At 35.7% G+C, this 25,260-nt stretch overlaps 1 protein-coding gene across 1 annotated transcript in view; it reads left to right on the top strand.

The window, feature by feature from the left end:
* Positions 1-25,260, top strand: part of THSD7A (thrombospondin type 1 domain containing 7A) — a 230,822-nt gene that overhangs the window by 8,107 nt on the left and 197,455 nt on the right. The window lies entirely within an intron of this gene.

Raw genomic sequence — 25,260 nt, 5'->3', positions numbered from 1 at the left:
TCATGGGAAATTTTATATTGTTATTGTCTGTTCTCTTTCATGAACACAGAAGGTAAGTCTTCATTCTGTCCCCACTTGACGATTTTGCTAGGATTACTTGTTTACTTATTTTCTTCTGCATTCCTCTTCTGGAGTTTGGCTCAGGGGTTCTTCATGATTGGAACTAAACTTGTTTTGAAAATCTGTTATAAAAATATTATTTCTGATATATAAAATCTCATCTTCTAGAAGACTGCAAGATACCTCCAGTCTAACAGTGGTGATTCAGAAAGACGTGTGCTATTGTTAATCCAGAGTAATGAACTACATGTACGTGTCCTCTGGTGTTATTTCAGTTGGACATGCTTCTTAAAGCTATGTCACATTGTGATTATGTTAAAGTTACATTGTATTACATGCATGTCCAAAATTAAACTTTTATTTAATGTATAGATGTTTAATGAGTACTTCATTGTTTAGTCCTGTACAGTATTAGATACTATAGTTGAAATGTCCCAACAGTGTACTTTTTTCTCTTGTCCTTTTTTAGTGCTAATTTTTTACCCTTAGGCCTTTGCAGAGCTGAGTTGCTCTTTGACAGTGTGGAGGCAGGGGTTACTGTATACCTGGAGCTAGCGCTTGTCCTGAGCTGCAGTGGGTCCATGGGTGCTGCTCACACCACCGCCATGTATTGAGCACTGGTGGATCCTAGCAACAACCACCTCTACACTGGCTGATTCTTTGTAGTATGCTCTTCCTAAGACCTTTCTGAATCCTACTGTAAAAAAATTACACGAGAATATTGTCAATTTGACTCTACCATACTGAAGACTTAGAGGTTTGAGTTTTTAAATTCTTTTTGTGTTTCTACCTCATCTCTGAAATCTGAAAGTTTCTGCACAGGATTGACTGCTAATACTCTAAAACTCAAAGCAATTTCAACTCTCAGTTTTCAGATTAACTCAGAATACTTTCCCCTCATCCCAAAGCTGAAATATCTTTGATGGCTTTAACATGTCGTCTCATTATCACAGCTGAATATATATGAAAAAGCCAACATTTGTACAAGATAACAGTTGAATGCTTATAGTAATAATAATTTAAAAAATAATAAGTTATTGCTTGATAGGACATATTTTTCTGTTGAAGTGTATTGACTGATGCTTCCTGTGTACCTTATCTTTGATTCTTTATTTTAAATATGATGTGTAAACCCTCTAAAGTATTTTAAGGTTATCTGATAAAGATGAGTGTAGTAAACAGACTTTGATAAGATGTGAAGAAGTCTCTGCTGAAATTCTAAATAGAAGTTTAGCATCAAAAATATGAAAAAAAATGCATTAATTGGATTTAAAAACTGTTAATGGTCACACTGCAAAATGAAATCATTATTGGATTGTGTTGTTTGTGTTGAAACACCCCTGCTTTCGGAAACACTGATATTTTGTATTTTATGTAGTAACCTGGCTTTGAGTTTCAAAATCAGTGCCAATCCTAGTGCCACAGTAGTCCGGCGAATAATCTTGAGTGGTTGGTAATATGGATTTGTGCAGACAAAGTATGACTCAGTCAAACCACAGTCAAAATGATGCATCTAGAAATGAGAAGTGCAGGCCATATTTTCAGAAATATCCTGGATCTTGACTGGGGAAAGCACCAACTCTAGAGAGGACTTAGGGAGTCAGAGCAGAAAAAGTAACTCCTTGTGAGCTCCCAGTTTGACAAAGATTTAATCTCTGGCTGTGAAATAGTGCAGGAAAGATTAAAAGTTGGTATTTAGTAGAAAGGCTAAAAGACTTGTTCCTTAATCTGTGAAATCGATACTGGAAGAATTCTTAGTGATTGATGTTGATAGTTTAAAAGGGTGCAGAAGAGCATGAAAAGGTATAGGAAAATGTCACATAAATATTACCTGAGAAAATTTTGAAGAAAACCTGTTTATTTTATTGACAACAATCTTAAGTATTACTAGGTGTAAGATGCATAAATCTCTTCAGAGGGACAATGAATATTGGGTACTAAAAATATTCTATTATAGTAAATGTACTTCTGAAAGCCACATATTAGAGACTGTATCACATGTATTGATTTGAAATATTTGAGAGAGTTTTAGGTTCTGTAATAACCCAGGAAAATCTTTTGACTCTGTGAACCCTTGGAACCTGTGAAACTCTATGGGAACTTACTTTGCATGTAGTCAAAGATGCTACGTGAGGAGTAAACATATCCCATTACAGTCCACCTCTGTTGTGTTGGACATAGATGAGCAAGGTTGAGATTCCGTAATGCTGGCATCTCTCTGCTTTCAGTTGTTTGATTTTTAGTTATTTAATAATTATTTCAAATATTATTATTGCCTTTTGAAATAGTTATTGGGGCATTTTTAGAGGGGAGGGTGTTGTGTAAAAGTTCTAGGCCAATTTTGGTGGTTGAGACAGGTCTATCACTGACAAATATCTTGCAATATCCACTATCAAGGACAACCTAAGGGATGGTGATAGTCACTTCAGTTAACATAGTAAAAATCCCTGCCTTGCCAGATGCTAATACGCACATATGTAGCCAAGCCCTCAGCTCTCGAACCTGCATGCCAGCCTGGCTTTGGTAGCGTGTTTGCTTGGTTGTGGCACCTGTGTTTGTTGGGCTGCAGGGCTACTGCGTCAGAGTATGGGGATAGGAGAGAACTTGGACCTATTTTCAGTTTGTTTCAGCCCATAACTGAAGATAGCCACCCTACCATTGGTGGAGGTATATATAGCAAATGAGCTGGTTTATTATTAGCAGCTTGTAGAGGCTATTCTGTTCTTTGCCTAACCAGATCTCTACATTTGTGCAGCATACTGGAAGCATAGAAAAGTTTCAAGATGACCTGTGTTGGAAACTATTACATGTTTATGGTCCAAGTTTTGTAAATATTTCCTAGTCCAAAGAAATGATTGGCTGGAAGGGAAGCACCTGAGAAGCTGTTGTAGTTTAGCCCTGCTCAGGACCAAGTTATGCAGTCTCTCACTCACTCCCCAAACCCTGCAAGGGAATAGGAGAGAGATAATATAATAGAAATGGGTCCCTCCCATGGCCTACAGTCCTTCATGAGCTGCTCTGGCGCAGGTCGTTTTTACACAGGGTGCAGTTCCTCTGGAACAGGCTGCCCCAGCACGGGCCCTCCCCGGGCTGCAGGGAGATCTCTGCTCCTCCGTGGGCCTCCATGGGCTGCAGGGGGACAGTCTGCCTCACCATGGGCTGCACCACAGGCTGCAGGGGAATCTCTGCCAGGAGCAACATTACTCCTCCCCCTCCTTCTTCACTGACCTTGGTAGCCATTCCCCTCACAAGAAGTTATTCATAATCAGCTCAGGCAGGCACCTCTCAGATTCTCTTCACATCTCATCTCCTCTCTTCACTTCTTGCAGCCGGGCTGGGCTAAATTGGGCGCAGATGGCTGCACGGCAGGAGGCCAGAGGGTGAGGGCCACAAGGCCCACAAGGCTCGAACCTCCCCCTCTCTGCGCCCGCTCCAGCTTCTTCACATCTTCTTCTTCTTTTTTTTTTGTTTTTATTTTTACCCTTCTTAAATACCTGATCACAGAGGCATTATCACTGAATGTTCCATCACCAGTTGGCTCAGCCCTGGCCAGCTGCGGGTCCACCCTAGACCCAGCCGAGTTCACAGGACAAAGGGGAACAACTTCTAGCAGCTTCTTGCAGAACCTGCGACCAAAGCACACCCCCCCACTAAACAAAACCAAGACAGAAGCGTAAGAACAGGGAATAGACTGGTTTCTGAATTAAAATGTTAAAAAGAGCTTTGATTGCCATATAAAGAATTCTTTTTTTTTTCATTGTTGCAGAAAGAACAAACATACTCCAAATCTGGAAGCCAGAGAACACGGGTTTAATCTAATTTAGGTGTCTGTAGCTGAGTAGGTAACATGACACCTCTTCTATATTCAAAGAGTGTTCTGATATTTTAGAGCAGGACTCATCTGATTGGTTTTAGATATACACTTCCAGGCAAGATAAATTGTGTCTTATTGACTAGATCCTTACTGACTATAATGAAATATAGTTGAAATGTAGATAACAACAATGGAAACTGATGACTCCTATTCAAGATGTGTACTGCAGAACTCCCACAGGCAGTGTGGTATTGCGCATTTCCATCAAAATGCATGTACTTTCTGAAATAGTTGCGAGAAAATGATATCCTTTCTTTCCAGGACAGCAATAGGAAAATTCAAGCACGTGATTAATGGAGAAAGAAAAAAATCAAATGCATTGTATGGTTGACTGATTTATGCTGAAAAGTGCTGTTTATGTTTGAACTCTCGGATTGCAGGTCAGACTGGATTGTGTAACTTTTTCTTTGTTTCAGAACATTCTGTGCAGATGCGATTAAACAGATACGTGCAAGAAAGATTTACTTCAGACAAAAACCAAGCAGACTTCTCCAGCTGCTGCCTATCCTGGGCACAATGAATACGGGCTTGGGAAGTGACCCCAGCCCTCATAAATTGCACTAAACTTTAGCTGGTATTTTATAGTGAGGAGAGAAAAGTTCTTAAGAATGGTTCTGACCCATTTTCCTCAACTTTCTCCCCTTGATAATGCTAAGTACTTTAATCAAGCTTGCTTTTTGTATTTGTTCATGTACCTTTCTACACAGATGTTGGAGCCTATTTATGTACTTCAGAGAAATAATTTTACAGGAAATATGACTATTTTTAAGTGATTGCCAACATACCCAGAGTAAATGAGACATTGTTCTTTTAACTTCTGTTATTAAAGTTACTCGGTAAACTAGTTAACTTCTGAAAGCACTTTTTTTTTTGTTTGCTTTTTCATTTTAACACAACTTGAGTCTTGAGAGTTGATGGATTTATTTCTTTTAATGAAAATATTGAAATCTTTTGTATGGCTTGAAGTGTTAATTCAATGTATATGCAATATATTAAAAAAATAAATATTTGGTGACCTAGTGAAAATAAGTGATAGGGTGCTGGTAACTGCCAGAACCATCATATTTTTCCATCAACTGGGAAGTAGACTTCTGTATCTTTTAAAACTTATAGTCAACAAACTTTTTTTGAATTGAAATTATTAAAATGCACAGTGGAAAGTCTTACAATGGCCTTCTCATTTAGCCTTGGAACAATGAAAGGAATTTTTTTCTTCTTTATAGTCATATGGAAGTATTGAAGTGTCAGTGTAATTTCTAATTTTGTAGAGTATGTAATTGTTGATACAGTTCAAAATGTAGGACTGAAGGAGCTGAGAGAATATTTATTCATTTAAAGTACAAGATATAATATTGATGAACTGGTTAGGGATGTGAATGTTTGTCTTCATGCGTGATGGTTCCAACTATGGAGTGTCCTTTTTAATATCTTCTGGGCACTGGTAACTGTAAAATGCCCATGCCAGGCAATGAAACAGAGAACTTTAAAGGAAAACAGTTTTTGTTTTTTTCTACTCTTTTGCTGAATAGAATAAAAGAATGTAAACCCCAAGTGACTAGGCATGAATTGAATCAGTTGAGTTACCTCTGTGTCTTTGAAGTACTTGTTTTAATATCTTGAGCTACTTTGTTGTTGTGTGAGATGTAATAGTTGATTTAACATTTTAGATATGTTTTCAGTGTTATGTCAGACAGTAAAGGAAACTTCTATAGTGCTATCTCATGGCATGTGTTTTAAGTAGTGTCTCCTGATCTATAGAAAGTCTATGGGAATTCTGTTTTGAAAACTAGCTAGCATTGATAGCACTTCTTGTAACTGAATCACCTCATGTTTGCATTCAGAACAATAATTGAGAATTTATTTTTTTTTTTTCGGAAATGAAAGTGCTCAAATACTATAGTATAATGTGGTTTCTTAGTTATTCTGATCCCAATTTTATACAGTTTCTGCTGGAATTTGCAAAGCCGAACACTTATTCCAGACTTTGCAAGAGTGCTGAATTCTTGAAATTTTGATTACTGTAAATACTGGAAACACACTGGAAACAAAACATTATTTGAGCCTAGATTTGCATGCCTAAATGTTGCGCCATGGGATCTATTTAATCTCCCATTACAAATGAATAGCTGTCCTGGCATTAAAAGGAACGTGTTGTGTTGTGTACTTTGACAGGAATTTCTGTCCTATCTGCAGCAGTGAGGCGTTTGGTAGTGCAACCAGAACTGCCAAGTGCTTTGTGCTTCCTGGGACACAACTGCACCTGGCACCTCTGAGACACCCAGCTGAGATGGTCTGTGTTCCGCTGGGCTGAGGGAATGGCCTGCAGCTGCGTTCTCTCACTGCTGGGAATATTCTCTCTTGCTGTAGACATCTGCTCCCAGTACAGTACTGGCCTCAGGTGTTCATCAAAGCATGCTGTCTGGTGGTGTTGTACGTCAGTGTCACCCTCGGATACTGGTACATGTCCTAAAAGGCCTCACATGTAGCCTGCTTCCTCCCCAGTGCCTTCTTCAATGTCCAGGCCGCCACAACTCCCACTGTACCACCACTATCCTTCCTCATGAAGTGCTTTTAAGCACTATATTTATAAACACACATGTGAAGTCATTAAATATGCGTAAGATAACTCTAAGGTTTTGTAAATAGCTGGAATTGTAATGAATTAAGAAAATTGACGTGAAGGCCCTATAGAGGTGGAAAATATATTTTTTGCAAGGATTTAACTCAGAACTTTTAACTGAAAAACTCAAGTCTAAACAAACAAAAAGGTTTCTGTAGAAATTTTATTGTATATTCTGAATTAGGATCTTCATATTATATCCATAGCATGCTCTAAATTATTTTTGTAAGCTTCATTTATTTTTTTGCTGGTTTTTGGAATAAGGCAGCTACACAGTGTAGGACAAGTGAGCAATAATTTCCAGCTTTTATCTATCTTCATGCATTAGCATATTGAGGATGACACTTCCCAGTACACTTTTCAGAATGATCACTTTTCAGATAATGTTTCTTTTTATTTGATCTTCAGGGATTAGCCTTGTTGTTTATATCTGCCAACTAGCCTCTCTGAGAAGCTTACATTTAGCAAACATGCATTTATAGATAATTTTCAGGGGAATAATCAGGAAAAATAAATAAATAAATATCCTCACAATACAAGGTGGATTAAAAAAAAAGCCTTTAGTTGTAAGGAAAGCTGTTGTACAAAATTAGTCTGTAATTAATCTCAGATGTCTCTTGTACAGCTAAATATTTTTGTGTGTGTGTGTTGAAGTCTACTATATGCATATAATCATATATATATATAATTTAAACACTATGTTCCCTTATTTTTGCTTCCTTTGCTGATACTTAGTGGCAGCTTCTTATTGTAGTTCACACTTCAGCTTCATCCTTTTTTTTTTCCTGTTTTCCTGCATGAAACAAGATAATGTGCACAATAAATGAATCTTGATAAGAAACATGTACATAGGTGCTAATAATGAATTCTTTCTTGTTTTCAGTATATAGTCTACTTGGACTATAAATTAATTAAAGCACTATGTAATTCTGTGGTAGTTCTGGTGTTTAAATGACAAATCCATCTTAGTATCTTTTTTACTTGTATTCTACATACAGTTATTTCACGACTTGGTGATCATATCTATTTTTTCTGTGACAGAATCATAGAAACCAGAACTACAAATGCATGTTCCATCACTACCAAGAAATATCTTTATGGAGTTTTATGTATTTTTAGGTTTTTTTTTCCCCAGTAGCTTTTATAATAAACTGTCTGATTGTATGTTCTTTTTTTTTATCAGTAATTTGAAGTGGCAGTCTGTCTTTCAGGATTAGGACACATGTTCTATTAACTTTCATGCTTACCTAGCAGTCCTGATAATGGAATTAAAGATCTTGAAATAACAATGAGAGATAAGTGTGAGAACTCTCCAAGAATATAATCTACTAATGTCATGACATACTTGCTGGGTACTAGAGCCAATATCTAAGCAAGCTGCTTAGACACACTCAATGTGGATGAAATAGGCAAAATTCTGATGTTTACTGTGCCTTCTTTTAAAAAAGCTTCCTGACTTCCTGCTGCAAACTGATGCATCAGCCAAAGTTGACTTGAAAATATTTCAAATTCATAATCTTGGCTAATGTCAGGAGAACAGCTTCAGCTTCAAGCTTATTGTAAAAGATAAAATATGTGTTTTGTGCATTTCTCTACTTGTGTTATATTAAATAAAAAAAAAATTGCTCTGCTTTACATTAGAAAAGGTAATGTGTGTATTAAGTTCTGTTTTTTATTCTGAGAGTTCAAGCTTGCCCATTACATGCAGAAATGACTGCACTTATTTGTATGTGATAGGTGAATACCTATCAACTTAATTATACACATGTTTTTGTGCACTATTCTGTTTTTGTAGGCTTTTGAAAATTAGGGCCAGATGGTCAGATTGGTGCCAGTGTACTGTAATCCTTCACTGCCCCAATGGCATAGGTAAGGTGAAAAGTTGTCCTTAGCTGGAGAGTACTGTAAAGATATATATGTAAGTGTTGTGAAGTCCAGCTTTGTAAAGCCAAGTGCAACTATTCTGTATATTCAACCCTAGGTTAGTGTGATAGCAAATGGGAAGCAGAAGGTAGAAGCTAGAGCAGTCCTAGAGTAACCCAGCCTGCATAGCAGTCTGAATGATCTCGGAGGTCTTTCCTCGGTGTGGCCAGAACTGCTCTGCTTATTTATAAAGGGCCATGCCTTTGTGGCTCCACTATTGAAGAAATGTACAGTCAGCTGTAATGAAAACTATTGGTCTCAGAAGTTACACGGAGCAGCCAAATGCTACTCATAAAAGCTCTTCATGTCAGAATACGAAAATATTGTTTGTTTGTGCTGAAAATAATTGTATGCCAGATGCTTTATATACATTCCAAACATTACACTTACTTCTGTATACTGAAAATAGCTGTTTGACAACATGTTTTGTAGATAAATACATAGTAAACCTTGCTTCTCTTTCCCCCATAGTGTATCACAGATGGAGTAAATGGGGCTGTAAGTCCCCTGGGTTTTTAAAAATGCACTGCCTTGGTTCAGATGCTGTGGCTACATCATTGCCTTGCTCCTAAAACTGTCTGACTCAGTCTGGCATAGTGAATGCAAAGCCTGGTAGATTAAACTGATAGCTTTGCTTAAAATCTCTTTATGGATTGTTAATCACCAAAACAGAGACTATAACATATTGCAAATATTTACTGGACTGCAAGTGCTATCATGCCTGGATAATCTGGTAGACTTGAAAAGCAATGGTGAGCAGCTATTCTGAATTAAGAACCAGGTAAAATGTAGAAATAGTAACTGTAATGCGTTTTGACTTATCTAGTTAAAATGCTTGTCTTTCAGCCTGATGGAATTCTCTCTCCCTGGAGTTCAGATTTCAGGATTTACTCTTAAAATGATCATTTATAAAGGACAAGAAATATAATTGAAGTGAATAAAAGCTTTGTCTAGAAATACTTTGTATGTGATGAATTTCCTTTTTTATGTATGATATATGTTGGAACACATATAGATTACAGTTGGAATTCATGAAAATCTGCCTGCTTGTACATTCACTTCCCTTCCTTATTTTTTTCCACAAACTAATATGTATGTGTATCTGTGAAATCCCTTTTAAAGACTTTTTTTTCCCTTCCTTGCCATTTTTTTTTTTTTCCAGAATGCTTCCCCCCGACCTTAAATGCGGTTTGGTGTTTTGTTACTTGCATAAGTTGATGTAATAAAATTTAAGTAACTTCTCTTTCAATTCAGTTGAGGAGTTTGTTTCCTATTAAAGCATTTGTTTTCAAAACTTGCGTTCCACCCTCTCCTCGCCCAATGACAAATATATAGAGGAAGTTAATGTGCTAATCTTCTTGGAAAGCATATTTAACAGGAAATCAGGGCTATATTTAAAGCAGGAAAGGAAAGTGTTAATTGTAACAGGATGTTGATGAACATAATTACCATACAGAATTAACTTATCGTTGTATAAACTAAATTATATCAAGGAGATATCTAAATAGAAGAAATGTAAATTGTGACATATGGTAAGATACGTGTTTTGTTAATATAACTCATAGGTTATATGAAGGTATTGTGTTATTTTAGTGATGTCTGAATCCAATGTTGAATGAAATGTCTTGAACCTTTTTCCCTTCTTTTTTAAAGTTTAACACGCACAAAAAGAACACTTCCATTTTTATTTTTGAAATTTAGCAAAAGGGTTTTCTGTGTTCAAAATCCTGTAGCACAGCCACAGAAGTCCCAGTGGATAGCAATTGCTTAGGCAGAGAAAGACAGCAGTTGAGGGATGCTAGCAAGATGAGGGTAGTTCTCATTTCAACCATGTGGCTAAGTGCTCTTGATTCAAAGAGATGTCAAGTGTATTCCTTAACCCCATATGAATGGAGTGCTCTTGCAACTTAGCTCCTCTGTGCACTTTCAAAGTACAAAAATTTCTGTCTGACTTTATGAATTTTAAAATATTTTAATTTCCTCAGTTTTCCTCACATGCTTATTAGACTTCCACCATGTCTAGGGTAGCAATTTGTAATCAAGCACAAAATAAGATGACATTTTATGAAGCTATTATTAATATAAAACTTTGTGGTACAACAGTATCTCCTCTAGAGTTAAAGATAAGGTCCAGCCTCTTCAACACACTGCATGTTCATTTGTCATCTGATGGAAGAGTTACAGGATTGCTGATGGACCATCCCATTTGTAGGTATCCTCCCACTGTCCCTAGGCTGGCGTCCTGTGCAGCACCCCACAATCTTGCCTGGTGCTGAGCCCCTTCAGCTCATTTTTCATCCTACAAGCCAAGGTCGCCCAGCACCCTCAGAACTGGGCTGAGCGTTGTTCTTTTGCCCTGTTTAACAAACTGGTTAAAACTTACTATTGCAAACTTATTTTTGTGGTTCTTCTGTTTTGGATAGCACAAGCATAGGCCTTGCACTTTTCCTGTGCTGATTTCCTGATTCAGAGTCTGTGCCAGCTCCCACTAACATCAGCACTGGGGCTATTCCAGTAATTGTTTTGGATGGAGAACATAGGAGGAGTCCTCAATTAAACTCATTTTCAGCAGATTAACCATTTATTTGCTGATCCCCTTCTAACTGGATTTTTTTTTTTACATGAGTGGTAGTTATGGTGTCATTACAATAAAGAGATGAAATTTAGATATTATAAAATTACTTTGATCTTTGCTAAATAAATAACAGGCAGTGTAATGGTGGCAGACATACTCCTAGAAATTTGAGCTTCCAGATTTCTGTGGCCACGTGTCTCTCTTACTTTGTACTTATAGTTGGAGAGCTATGTTTTTAATAAACTGTCAGTCAGACCAACTACATGTATTGAAGGTCTGGAAGCAATTTCCTTTTGAAGCCTTTGTTTTTCTTTTTTTTTTTTTAACCTTTCTTAATGGACTATCAGGTATAGTTGAGTTAACAGCTAAAGGACTTGTAAATGTAATCTTCAGTAATATCTAGTGTTGGTTATTTTATTACCACTGTGGCCAGAGTGGATGAAAGCAAGGAACAGATAAGTCCTGTGCCTGTGGAACAAGTGAGATCCTGAGGATTTATCAGAATAGAGCTCATTATTTGATTATCTTAATGGGTGAGGATTCAGAGGCTGAGCTGAATATTACAACTAACCCTTGGAGACCCTGTTTGAAGTGGGAGGGGTTCAACAAAGAGGTTAAATTTACATCAAAATCTGCTCCTTAACTTAGTGAAACTTCGTTCTGCCACTTTAAAATTAAAGGCACATCTGGAATGGGAATTTTATTAAACTCAAGTTTTTTTTCAATGACTTCAAAATTTTAATTTACACTTTATTGTTTTACGAATTGTGTGATTTAAATGTTTTCTTCATGGTTTTAAAATTATAGAGTTGTATGATAATGAAAGGATTGATAAGTTTTTCTTAGGTACAAGTTATAATTCCAGTACTGTACTTCACATATTTTAGTTTGCTCCAGTAATATTTTATGTGTATAATAATCTTTGAGATATCTCTTCCAAAATAAATTTGCTTGCTGACTGTACTCACCCTTACAATATCAGATATGTAATTTCTCATTCCACATCTGATAATATTCTACATGTTTGGGAGCTTTCATGTAGCTCAGCTTTTTTAAAAAGAAGAGCAATACAATGATTGCTCCCCAACTCTGTAGAAAAAAACAAGTATGCTTTGTGAATCTTGTTTTAAACATTATCCCAGCCATATTTGCTCAAATCTGTTGTTTCTTATTGTTACAGAAATGTAATTTTTATGCATATTTAGAAGGAAGGCAAGAACGGCCTCTTCTGCAGCTTTAAGAAGAAAATTTGCTCTGAAGCGTTGAGCCTATTATTGTTACTGTCTGTTGAGCTAGACAGTAATCAGCATTAATGCTAGTTCCATTACGCAAGTTCTTTTTAAGATAACTTATACATTCATGAATTCTAAGACATGTTATCTTGTTCTGTATCAATAGTACCACTGAATGAGAAGAAATAATAATAATAGGTCGTAGTTGCAAGTATAAATCGTGTGGGCCAAAACAATCTTCAGTATTGTTCTACTCACGCTGATGAAAAAAAAATTGTATATTTTTACAAAAGTTTATCATTAAGCAAATATCATTATTTGGAGCAATCAAGAGAAATAAAAGTAAGCTATCAGTGCACTGTGTCAAACATGTGATCTTAAACTTCAGTTATTTCATTTAGCGTTTTATCCTTAGAGTAGGGCTTATATTAGTCCCACTGTAATTACTGTTACAGGCTTTATCCTACATCAGTCAGCCAGTTGTAACATTGCCTTTTTTAGGTAACTACAAAAATAAATACCCTTCTATTTTCTTTTTGCTTTTTTTTTTTAAGTGTTAGTTAATTGTTTCAAATACAGAAAAAAACACAGTTTTAAGTGGATAGGAGGACAGTAGATTGGACCAAATCAGAATGGTGGGAAAGTGAACAATGGAGGCATGTTTTCATTAGATTAGAAATATTATTCTTTGGAACTCAAGGTGCAAATTATGCTGTGCCATAATGTTCTTTTCAAACACACAAGATAAAATTTGCATATCTAAATTGGATCAGCTTGAATGGGTTTCCCTGCTGTCTCATCCCCTCAGCTGCAATCTTTCTGAAATGGCCTGCAGGTGGATCCAAATAGTAATTTTTAAGCCTATTTTTAAAAGCATTTCTAAAATAAATATTTTAATTTCAGTTTTATATTGATTTCTTGCAGTGAACATCAGCAAAATTTCTCCAATGCCTCATCTGAGTATAATCTACATGATAATTGGAGGCTTAAATTTAATTCTGTTTACACTGACTTTAACAATTTCAACTGCCTCAATAAAATCACAACTGTTAAAATAGCATTAGTTTTTCTTTTTTTTTTTTAAATGAAACATCTTAGAAGTATGTGTAATCTATTCATGATAAATGTGAAAAATTTTGCCATCCAAAGAGGGTTAGAGAAAGACCCTGTAAACAATCTTGTTCTGGATTTCTGGATGATTTTTCTTCTGGTTTTTTTTTTTTATTTTTTTTTTTTTTAGCATGAACTTAACTGTGCTGATTCAGATTTCTCTTCTACCTTTCCATAAACTTCTTTCTTATGACTTTGATAATATTTTGTTACATTCGTCTTGATGGAAGTGTATCAATCTCCCCCCCCCCATTTAAACCATTATATTCTTAATAGATTGTTCTCAAGTATGATTTTAGTTCATTTCATCTGTCAGCTCAATTTAATTTTGTGTTCATTTAGTAGTATGACTTCTTCTGACTTAACAAAAAGATATAGCAAAAGAAAAACTTCTGAGGACAGCAGGGCTGCAGCTCAAAGATAATGTTTTAATTCCTGTGAAATAGAGTTTAAAAGTTCTAAGAGGAGTATTTTTATAGTGTCTCTGCATAGATATACTTTTGATGTATCTAAAAAAAAGTGTAGCATGGTCTGAGACTAATGGTTTCTGTATGTGACTCTGAAAGACAAGGTATGGATGACCTCAAGTTTGTGCCAGTTCATCTATGTTTGGCTAGCTATGCATGCATTTTAACACTGCAAAATTTTCATGGAAGAATAAGGAGTGCGCTGCACGTTCTTTACGCTCTGATTAATGGAGCTCAACGGAGCTTCACAAGACCCTGTCCAAGGTGCTGAGGACTAGAGTTCGTCTCTAAGCTGTGAGGCGGTATCGCACCTGCTGTGGAATGCTAACTCAGGGTGTTTGAGCTGTAGTAGCTGTAGTCTTCTGAAAACGATTGCATCGTTTTGGTTTTGTTTGTATTAGGTTTTTGTTGTTGTTGTTGTTCTTTTGGGTAGTTTGGATTTTTTTTTTTGTGGTTGGGGTTTTTTTGGTTGGTTTTGGTTTTTTTTTTTGTTCTTGTTTTTGTTTTTGGTTTTTTTTTGTGTGTGTGTGTATGTGTGTATGTTTTTTTTTTTTCCTTTTAACTTCCCATCTGTTTTATGTAGAATGTTAGATTGTTATAGAAAAGTGAAATTTGGTTTGGTAGCTTTATGCAGGGATTGCTAAAACTCAACATTAGCAACTATTTATCAGTTTACTTACTGGCCTTGAATCAGGCTAGCGTTTCTGTTTTTTTTTTATCTAGAAGATTTTAGGCTCTATTAAGTTCTATATATAGTTCTGATATATGTATGGATGGAGATTATTTCTCTTGTTCTTGCCAAAGTTGAAATTTTATGACAATAAGCTAGAAATACTATTGTATCCTATAATGATGACAGTCTTACATATTAGTCAGAATATAAAATTCTTCCTCATTAGTATTTCTAGGTGCAATATTAACTTTGCATGTTATTTTGAAGATCACTGGTACTGTCGTCTTCCATCTGAGTGATATTCAAGGAGGTGTGATTGACCTAGAGTACAATGACTATGTCTAACTCATGGAGCCTACTCTTTTCTGTTACCACAGCAAGAGATTAATAATACTACTTCTGCAAAAACACCTTAAATATCATGGAGGGCAGGTAAAGAACAAGAGATAGACTGCCAATCGAATCAGCCCACAAAGGTGTCAGGGCGCACCTTTACGGATGTTTCAGGTGTTCTCCGCCTGTCACTTGTTGATCCATGCCCTGTACTGGTGTTCATAAGATTTTAACGTAAGTACACCTTTCCAGAAGTCACATAATGGTTACTATGTTGTAATTCCAAAAATAGATGAGCAGAATAGTTTCGTGTGAGAGTGTAGCTGTTTGGCTTCATTTATATGATACCTACATACGTTAAGATATGTTTGCCAAACTATAGATGTGATATTTGGCTTTTTATGGTAAGTCTTAGGGGGAAAAAAAATCATCATAGCTTAATAATTTGTAAGGAAATTCCATATTATTGCCATTCTGGTTAACCCTTAGTCTTTTAAACTGTGTTTACTGTTTATAATAATGTTTATAATAATGTTTATAATAAGTGTTTCAGTATAGCAGACATAACACTTGTGCTAAGTGTCCTTTCTCATTTTCTTTTAGATCTATTGAAACTGTTTACCATCAGATAGAATATGGGCTCATTAGAGAAATCAGGGTATAGAAAAATTAATTAAAAATGAAATAATTGCTTTTCTGTAAGACAAGAAATACCTTGAAAGTTTACTAATAATCTTTGTTAAAAAGCTGTGTTTGTGCTTTGCAAAGAAACCATTTGTTCTGCCACAGTGAAGCTAATTATTCTCAGCATACGCTAGCGATGTCAAATTATGAAACAAACATCAGACTTTGTATTTTGTAGGAAATAAAACACCATCAGCTGAGTTAATGAAGGGCATACAATGAATATGATCTCATTTTTGCAATGCAGTTAAAGTGAAAGCCATTTAAAGGGCTCTTGCAAAAATCATAATTTAGGGATAAAAACAAACAATAAAGCAAATGTTTTCTATCAATTTTGATTACTTTCTGCTTAGAGGTATGCATTAGGTTTTTTAATTTTTTGACTTCAAGTTCTTTCTTTTAATAGTTTAAGAATACAGTAGATAATGGTACGTTCTGAAATCAAGTGAATACTATCTTCTGTATTTCATTATACAGAGACAAAGAAACTCATTTGGGATTGTTTCATTATGATATCATCTGAAGATCAGTATTTGAAATTGCAGGTTAACGTAAGGGTAGGAATGTGAAAGGGAATATGAAACACAGAAGAGAGAGAAAATTCTTGCACTTTTTTTCAAATGGGGAAAAAAATAAGACTGGCTTCTGCATTATATTCTGAAGATGTAAATGCAATGAAAATGCTATTCCCTATTCGTATTTTAATTATTTTTCTTTTGTAGAATTGCTTACAAAGAGTGCACTACAAAAAAAAATAAAAATCTTTTCTGTAACAGATGATTTCCTTTAAACTTTCCTGATGCTTGGTGAAAATAAGTTCTGTTCTGGCCAAAGACAACAGCCGTTTTCTTTTTGTATACTTATAAGAGAGATAAGAAGATGGATTTTCCTCCAAAGATCCAAGATATGTGTTTCTTCCCTTTTTCAAAAGTATGTAACCACCTAGAAAACCTAGGATATGAAGTCAGAAGTCTTGACTCTAACAGAGGCTGGGAACCCTCAGTACACTTCACCAATCCCTTCAAAATGAAAATTAAGTTTTGAGAACTTAGAAGAAACCCTGCCAAACTGTCTATATCCAGATCAAGAATAATTTTTATTAGAAATCATTGCAGTCAAATAACTCAATATAGTTACATTTTATATTTTAAAAAATCAAATTCATAAGGTTGGCAATCAGGCAAGTATTTTGTGGCTGCCAGTCAACCAGTTATTGACAGAAAGAGGAGATTTGATGTAAGCGTATGCTTGTTTAAAGTGTTTTACATAATGAAGGGAGTTATCTTCTGAATCTTGTCAGTGTAATACTTTGCTATGGCAACTCTGTAACTTTATAGGATATTAATTTACTGAATTGTACCCTACTTGAGCCTAAGTGAGGTACGATGTGCCTTGATAGTCATCACCTTTCAGTATTTAGGATCTATTCAAAGACCTAATATTTAAACTCCTTCTTTAGATAAGTGCATGTGCTATAATAAGATATGGGCAGACTTCTACATATGTTATAATTATGACTGTATATCTGCAGGAAGAAGGAAAAACTGAAATGATCTGGGGATTTAACATGCAATTATCCTCCAAGGTTTCCATAACAGGTTGAGTATAATGGTTTTCTAGTAGCTATTTTTTGTTTTCTTCATCTTTCTTCATTTAAAATTCTGATTTATTTGGTTTTGTATTTAATAAAAAAAATTACAAAAAATAGCTTTTGTAAACATTGAAAATACCTCCTAGAGTCAATATCTGTGATGGCGACATGAATGTTGGAGTGTATGTGTGTCTGCAGGCAATGGATGGAGTTTGGCTTACTGGTGAGAGTGTTTTAGCCACATATTACAAAAATTGACATTTTCCTTTCCCATGTGGGATATCTCAGAAGAATAAGCTTCTACTTAGGCACTGATATATCAGCCAAACAACTAAAGTTAGGGGTGTTGTATCTGTGTTTATATATGGGTGCTAGGAGATTTAAGCTGACATAAATTGTTTTGATATTTTGTTTGTAAAAGTTTATAAATTCAATGTGTATATTAAAAAAGCATTAAGAGGAAAGAATAATAAATTGTTTTTAATCCTATTGATACATTGAGGAAACAGGTTCTTATGTAAAGTTTGACTTCTATGCATGACATACCTTTTTTTTTACACCAGTAGAACGTGTTCATCTCTTTACCTGAACTCCAGCTGTTATTTTACCAAACTCAGTGTCATTCAAACATTGCTGTTGCAGTTTCAAAGTCATGCTTAATTTTTTTTTTAGTACTCCTCACCTCACTTTGTCTTTGTAGATTAAATTTCCCTGTTCCAAGGAAATCATGCTCCACTCATCTAGCTTGATGGTAGCAACTGAAGTCAATGCTGACCTAGAGACAACTGCTTTGCAAGTTTCTATACTATTTCAACAACAGTGCAATCACAGAGAAAAACCCTTATTCTTTTAATGTCTTCCATACCATTTCTTCCTTCAGTGAGCAGTTTATCAAAGTAAGTTGTCATATATTCTGCAGAGAGTATATGGATGCAACTATCAGTTATTTAGACCAAGGTTAGTTTTGAGTCTCATGGGAAAAACTTGTGGAAGTACTAGAGCTGCCACTAACAGTTAATTAAAAGCTTTTTCTCTCATTTTCAGATATGCAAGTTTAATAGAGTTTGGAGAAAACTGGCAATAATGTCTTTTGTCACCATAGGGAAGAACAGTGGTGCCAATTTAATGAAATTTTTTCCTGTCCTGAAAGTGTCACATCACCTTAAGGTTGGTTTGATCCCCCTAGCGAAGCTCTAGTTTTGATGCTAATGCTGATGATTTAGAGAAGATTTTTCAGCAGCACACAGAATGTGTTAAGTGCATTGTGATCTGTATGCAGAAAATCCAATTATATGTGATTGTGATATCATCTATCTCAGTGTATAGGTTTGGTTACTTGCTTTCTTTATTTTGCCACAGAAATATTGGTGCAATGGAGTGTAGGAGAGCATGGTGCTGCAACAGCAGAAGAGGAAGAAAAGTCAGCACTTAGGAGAATGGGAGGTTTTCTTAACACAGTTCAGCATCTTGGAACTACTTATCCATGTGGTTTGAAATGGTATCATGTTCTCCTTAATATGGGCTTAGAATTCATTAATTTTGTTGCATTCCTTGTTTAGATTTAGTTTTTACATTTTAGTTTGCTACAGAGTTGACTTCAGTGAGAGTGACCTAGAATTTCCCTTTCACCCTTCAGTTAAAGGACCTACCATATAATGAAAGTATGACAGATGGAACACACATAAAATTAGAGAGCAAAGGATTTATTTTCAGATATTATCTTCTGTGTTGTGACTTTAATTATAATCTAAGATTCTGCAAAATATTATTATTAATGAAATAATGTAGTTCTATCTTAAGGCTTGGTTAGTTAGCAAATCACATATGAACCTTGATCATTAATTTCATATGGTTTAAATCTCACCTTCTCTTACCCCATGTCAGAATGGTGCGAGATGCTTTAATCAGTTTCCTGAAGTTATACTTATCTTGTTTATTGATCTGTTGAAGTCAGCACAAAACACAGAGCTGTACTTTTGGCCAGCTAAATTAGGACTCTTAAGTTAACTAATCATTAAAAGCTATTTCTAGCTATATTGTGTTTGTCACTACTATCCATTTCTGTAAACTGTTAAATGTATCGGTTGTTAAAAAAACCCCAATGAAACAACAACTCACTAAAGAAAGCAGCCTTGTTTAATTTTCTTATTAATTTATATTACTTAACTAATTTGAGAATTGATAACAGGATGTTTGAGTGATTTATGGCTTGAAAAAGAAGACCAACATTTCCCTCCTTGAAAATGGAAATTGGCTTGTCAGGCATTTAGATGAAGAATGATCAATCAATAGTATTTTAATAAGGAGAAGGTTTAAAATTGACTGAAGGTGGCTTTTGTTTAAAGGTGATTTGGTATGTGCAAATTACTAAGCTCTCCCTGGAGAGGATTTTCAAAGGCAATAATGGGCACTGATTTTCTTTGTTTATTCCATTCTATTTCTCTTCCCCTTGCCAGGGAGTTCAGTACTTACCTCTCCGTTGTGTCTTTGAAATCTCCCTGCCTGCTTTTCAGGTCCTGTGAATTATTCTACTTATTTGCATTTACAGTTATCAGTTTTAACTGCTATTTTTCTCCAGTGAGCATGCTGTCTGGCGAAATTTATTTATTTTCACCATAAGTTCACGTTAGGCATAGGGTCCAGCTGTTCCCATTGATTTTAGATGTACAAATTTCAAAAGTATATGCACACATTGGAGGAACAGACTTGACTTGGAAAGTCTCATTAAAATCTTATGTACTACACCCCTTCCCAATGTAATCAAACAGAAAAAAAACCTTCAAAAAAGAGAAATCTGTCCAAGAATTACTCTTACCTTAATAAAAGCAGATCGTTTTTGAAGTTTGAACTAAATGACTAGATTTTTGCTGCTCATGCATTCATGAAAGTGGGATCTTTATTAATTTTCCAAAAATGATTTTTTTCTTGTTGCAAAGATTTTTGAAGTAATTGAGAAACAGTGAAGAGTTTAAGTGTACATTATTAATATATTCTAGTGATTTTGTACATGTAACGCTTTTTTACTTCTGCACAGCTCATGTACATAACTCTTAAAGTTCCTGATGTGTCCTCCAAATCCATGATCCAAAAGAATGATATAAATTTAACTAACAGGCATCATGATACTTCAGATGTTTGCAAAAACAATTACTCAACAAAAAATAACTGCACTACTTGTATTAAAGAGGCAGAAATTTACTGTATTGTTTTGGTTTTTAAGTTTTTTTTTTAATTAGAAATTTGCAAATAGCATGTGACATCACTCCTGGAATGGATAAAATCAAGGTCTCTTACCTGCTATGAAAAAATACAAGAAATCCGTAAATAGCGTATTATGACATGGTCGAGTGTGACACCTAGAGGCCATATGTTTAGGATCCCTAAAGAATAACTTTTTTCAGCTGCAAATTTTGCACAGCACATTCAATTTTGGACTTAAGGAATGGAGCTACCAGATTTTGAGACACAAAGTATATTGCAACATATTAATATTTTTTCAAATTGTTAATTTTTAGGATATTTTTTATGGCTTCCGTGATTAGGGTCCTTAACAGTGATACGAAAAATAATAATAGACCATTACTGAGTGTGGTGAGGAGTGCTCAATGTTCTGCAGCAAAGCCTAAAAAAGGCCTGTACAGCTTATTCCAGCCTGAAGTTCTCAAAATCTAATAAAATTCTTACAGGTCCCATCTCAAGAAAATCCTTATAATATACTTTCATCTGTAGTAAAAGGTCTGCAGGAAAGTCAGGCTCTCACAAAATGCAGACCTAGACGTTTTGGCCCATGAGTTTATGTCAGAGAATAAGGAGGACGAAAGCTTTTTGATCTGTTACGTGGATTATTTAGATCATGGATTTTGCAAAACAAATGTACATGTAAGGGAACATACCACACCTTCCTGAAGTAGATTTATAGAATTATTTGGGTTGGAAGAGACATTAAAGATCATCTAGTTCCAGCCTTTCTGTCCTAGACCAGGTTACTCAAAGCCCCATCCAATCTAGCCTTGAACACTTCCAGGGATGGGGCATCCGCAACTTCTCTGGGCAACCTGTGCTGGTGCCTCACTACCCTCACAGTAAAGGATTTCTTTCTTATGTCTAATCTAAGTCTACCCTCTTCCAGACTTCTTCTCTAAAAGTTAGGGGTGCAACCATACCAGTGTATCCCATACAGGGGATATATCCAAGGGCATCCTAATATGGTGACTGAACCACATGAGTATGTTACAAACTTAGAATGCTTTTCAGAAATGTATGTTGTCCAATGAGTACTGGCTGTAATAAACTCATTATAACTCTAGAGCTCTTTTCAGGGGAATAGTTGACTTATGTGTCTTTTGGCAGCACTTGGCATTTTCATATCTAAGTGAAGGTAAAAAGTCTTGGAGATAAATCAAAATGAGCAGAGTTCAGATGAGGAAGACTTTGAACATTCTACACAAGGAAGAAAACATTTTTCATTCTTTAGAATTTGGGTGATTTTTGTGGTATTCTAGTCCTCACACAGCACAGATGTTTTATTGGGGTATGGCTGTAGAGTTTGTAAAACATCTTCTATAGATCTAGAAGAGTAGACAGAAACTTCTCTAAAGATTTCTGGCCTAACTAGACTGTGAAATTGAAGGTGGATGAAAGTCATGCTGGACACACCTCCTCATTGAGTATTATTGAGTCTAGAAACAAACGTACCCTATATATGTTATACTGATCAAGTTGAAGCAACCTGATCTAGCTGAAGATGTCCTGGCCCCTTGTAGGGGGGTTGAACTAGATGACCTTTGAAGGTCCCTTCCAACCCTAACCATTCTATGGTTCTATGATACTGTATGCACACTGTTTGACTTTACTGTGTGTAGGAATACAACATATTCAGGAACGAAGATATGATCCTGAAGCTCTTATTCATGGTATTGCATAAACAGAGAAGGGTGCTAGCAGGCAATTGCATGCAGGGAGATTCTGTTTGGCAGGAAGCTTTTCATACCCAGGGGCTAAGAAATTTGTATCTTGTTCTTATTTCTCTTTGCACTAAATAAAAGGTATTGCTTGTTTGTTTTGTCATCCTCTAACTGTTTAATGCTAGGAAAAATGAACAAATAATTCCGATATTTTATGGCTAGCTCTACCTTGTTTTCATGGAGGTCTTTGAGATTAGTAATATTTTTTCCTGGAAAATGAAAAGGTGCTAACTCGTCAATCACTTGTGCAAACAGTGCGGACTCCACAGAGCTGCTGTGCATCAAATAAATAAATGTATCTGAATAAAAGTCTACTGAGACTCATATGTTGATGCTCCAAAGTACAACACTGACAATATTATGGTAGTGATACAGACACTAATATCAATTGTAGTTTATTTCTCTGCTTTGTCTAGAGGTTTCTTCTCAGAAGTACTTAACCATTTATTTGGGAATGTCAAAGCCGTAAACAACTGATGAGTTCTTATCGTTAGGTATGTATGAGAAGACGGGTTGCCAGCATGGGCTTGAAACAGTGGTTGCAGTGTTAACTGGGAGTGAGATCCCATGTTCACTGTGGCAAACAGGAAGAGGGTAAGAGCATATTGGATACACTGAGGTGGAAAAGGCTAACAGCGGCTCTCTGGGTAAGGCGTGCTGATAGCAGCTGAAGCTGGCAATCGGGATTTATTGCTCTTTCTGTCTGAAGTGCAACTCCTGCAGTTAAGTTGGCATGGGTGTCTGTCTGCAAGCATCAGCCTACTCCTTGGCCTGTGGTTTTGCTAGCCTTTCCCTGCCCTGGTTAATAGAAGATGAGTGTATGTACTGCAGAAGTGATGTAGTGTTTGCCAAAAATAGCTCTTCAGGAATCCTTTTTTTTTTTTTCCAAACAAACAAATAAATTTGCATAATAAACATTCCCTCCATTCTGTCTCTGTGACTTATTTCTGACTGATTTTAAGTACATCATAGCTTCTTACAAAAAAAAAAAAGGTGAAATTATTCTTTCATATTTCATTGATTTTTGACAGAAGAAAAAAATGGTAAAACCATAAAAAGTAGTGTGTAGTAGTCCTATAGTTGCATAAATACAAGAGAATATTTTGAGTGTTTGTGTATCACTCATGATACTGCTTTGTTCTGCTGTCAAAAACCACTTTGATTCATAGTGCCAACTAGGTGGATGATCTGTTCCCTGGTGATTTTTCTGGATGATCAGAGTCACATACAAAATATTTTTAGAGGCTTTTTTTATACATTCATAAAAACTCTGGGTAGAATCCATTGTATTTAATAACCCTGAAAAGGATGCTTTTTCCCCTAGTCACTCTATAAACCTGACTTTCCCCCTGGTGCATAGCTCCAGCTGAAAAGTCAACATTTTTGCTCTTAATTTTTCAAAGGAATGTATAAGTTATGTATGTTTTATTTTAACTATGCAAGTCAATAAAGCCATTGCCACAGATTTCCTGATGATTTTAAAACTCTTTTAAGCCCTTGAATTCTTAGTCTTACTTTTCAAAATTATGAAGCTGACATTATTTTTATTAGTCAAATGTTCTCAAGTCCCTCTACATAGCATGTGAAATAACGTGCACGTGACTAACTTAGCCCCAGATTTACCTATGAAATTGCTATAATTCTATAAACTTAGAGAACATTTTGATTTAAAGCAGTATTCTGTCCAGTTCAACAAAACAAAGGCTGAAGGCGTTTCCATCCTTCCTAAAGTGAATACAGCATGATGTAACAGAAGTGAATAAAATGTATTTCCAGAACTGGTTTAGCTGAGGGTACAAGTTGGGCATCAGGATGCTATAAATTTGTTAAGATCATGCCTTTCTCTGTATCCCTTACCGACCTGTAATCTCCTGATTGTTGCCTGTTTTTCAACAGCTGAGGAACAGTAATCCACACTTGCTTATCTCTCTTAATCACAGCCTCACGGTGCTAGAGCTCCCTGAGCCTTTAATTCTCTCTTAGAGGCGTAACAGAGTGGAAAGTAAACAAAGACGAATTTGCAACCTTCAACATTGCTAATTTGCTCTGATGTCAGAATATTTAAACAGGCGAGGACTTGGGAATTATTTGATCGTGGCTGATTTTAATCTAATGCATGTGAAAAGGCTGAGTCTGGGAAGGTTGTGCAAAATGACAGGCGTCCCAAGAGAGGTTGACTGAAGGTTTCTTCTTTAAACAACAATAGCTCCATCATTTTCAAACTCATTGTCCAGTGCTCTTGCTGTGTGTTTTTGTAGATGTTTGCATTTTTAATGAAACTTTTTGAATATGATAGCAGTTTTCTTGACAATTCCTCATTTGCTTCCCAGTTTATAAGTGTCCAAAACCCGATCTTTAGGCTTGTTATTGCATCTGTTCACTGGGTAGTGGGTGGGAGAGATAAAGATCCCTATTTAAAAAGCTTTGTCTCTCTCCATGTTTTTGTATCATCATGACAGCCTAATGTATCCTGAATACTTTCATATGTAAAACTCAGTGTATGCTTTAAAAATGATTGATAACTTGATCTTCAAGTTATTTTAAATTACACAGTTGACATTTATGCATCTATATATGTGTGCATTCTTGCTGGATAGGAAAGGATGTTATCTTGCATTATGTATTACATGGACACTTCATCTACCATGGAGGTGATATGCTTACACATACATACACGTTGTCATATACATATATTCATCTGTCCTCACAGCAGATACCTGTATGTTATTAACTGAAACAGATTTGATAAATATGCAAGACAAGTTAGTGTGGTTTTTTCTTTTTTTTTGTCTGTATTTTCTTCCATTTCCCTTCATAAGGTCTTAATTGTCTATTTAATGCATGTGTAATCACTTTTTGTTGTTTACAAAATGGTTAATGCAGCATACGTGTTATTATCAGGATGAATGTCTGATGCTCTTTTAATTATTATGTATCGTTCTGGTTATATCTGTTCCAGTTGCATGACTTGTGTTTCTGAAGCATGTCTGATGACGATTCCTTCTCTTCTTCTTAGTATGTATCATTTGGGATATTCTAGGGAGAGACGCGTCTGGGAAGCCAGCCTTTTGCAGTCACTCTCTGCGTCGAGATTACAGCACTGGGCTATTTGTGTTTCTCCTCATCCCTGTTTCTCTGTCTCTCACTCTCTCCA

Source organism: Chlamydotis macqueenii, chromosome 2 (assembly GCF_036417535.1).
Source record: "Chlamydotis macqueenii isolate bChlMac1 chromosome 2, bChlMac1.mat, whole genome shotgun sequence".
In the NCBI taxonomy this organism is placed as follows: Eukaryota; Metazoa; Chordata; class Aves; order Otidiformes; family Otididae; genus Chlamydotis; species Chlamydotis macqueenii.
This window is presented reverse-complemented; position numbering and strand designations above follow the sequence as displayed.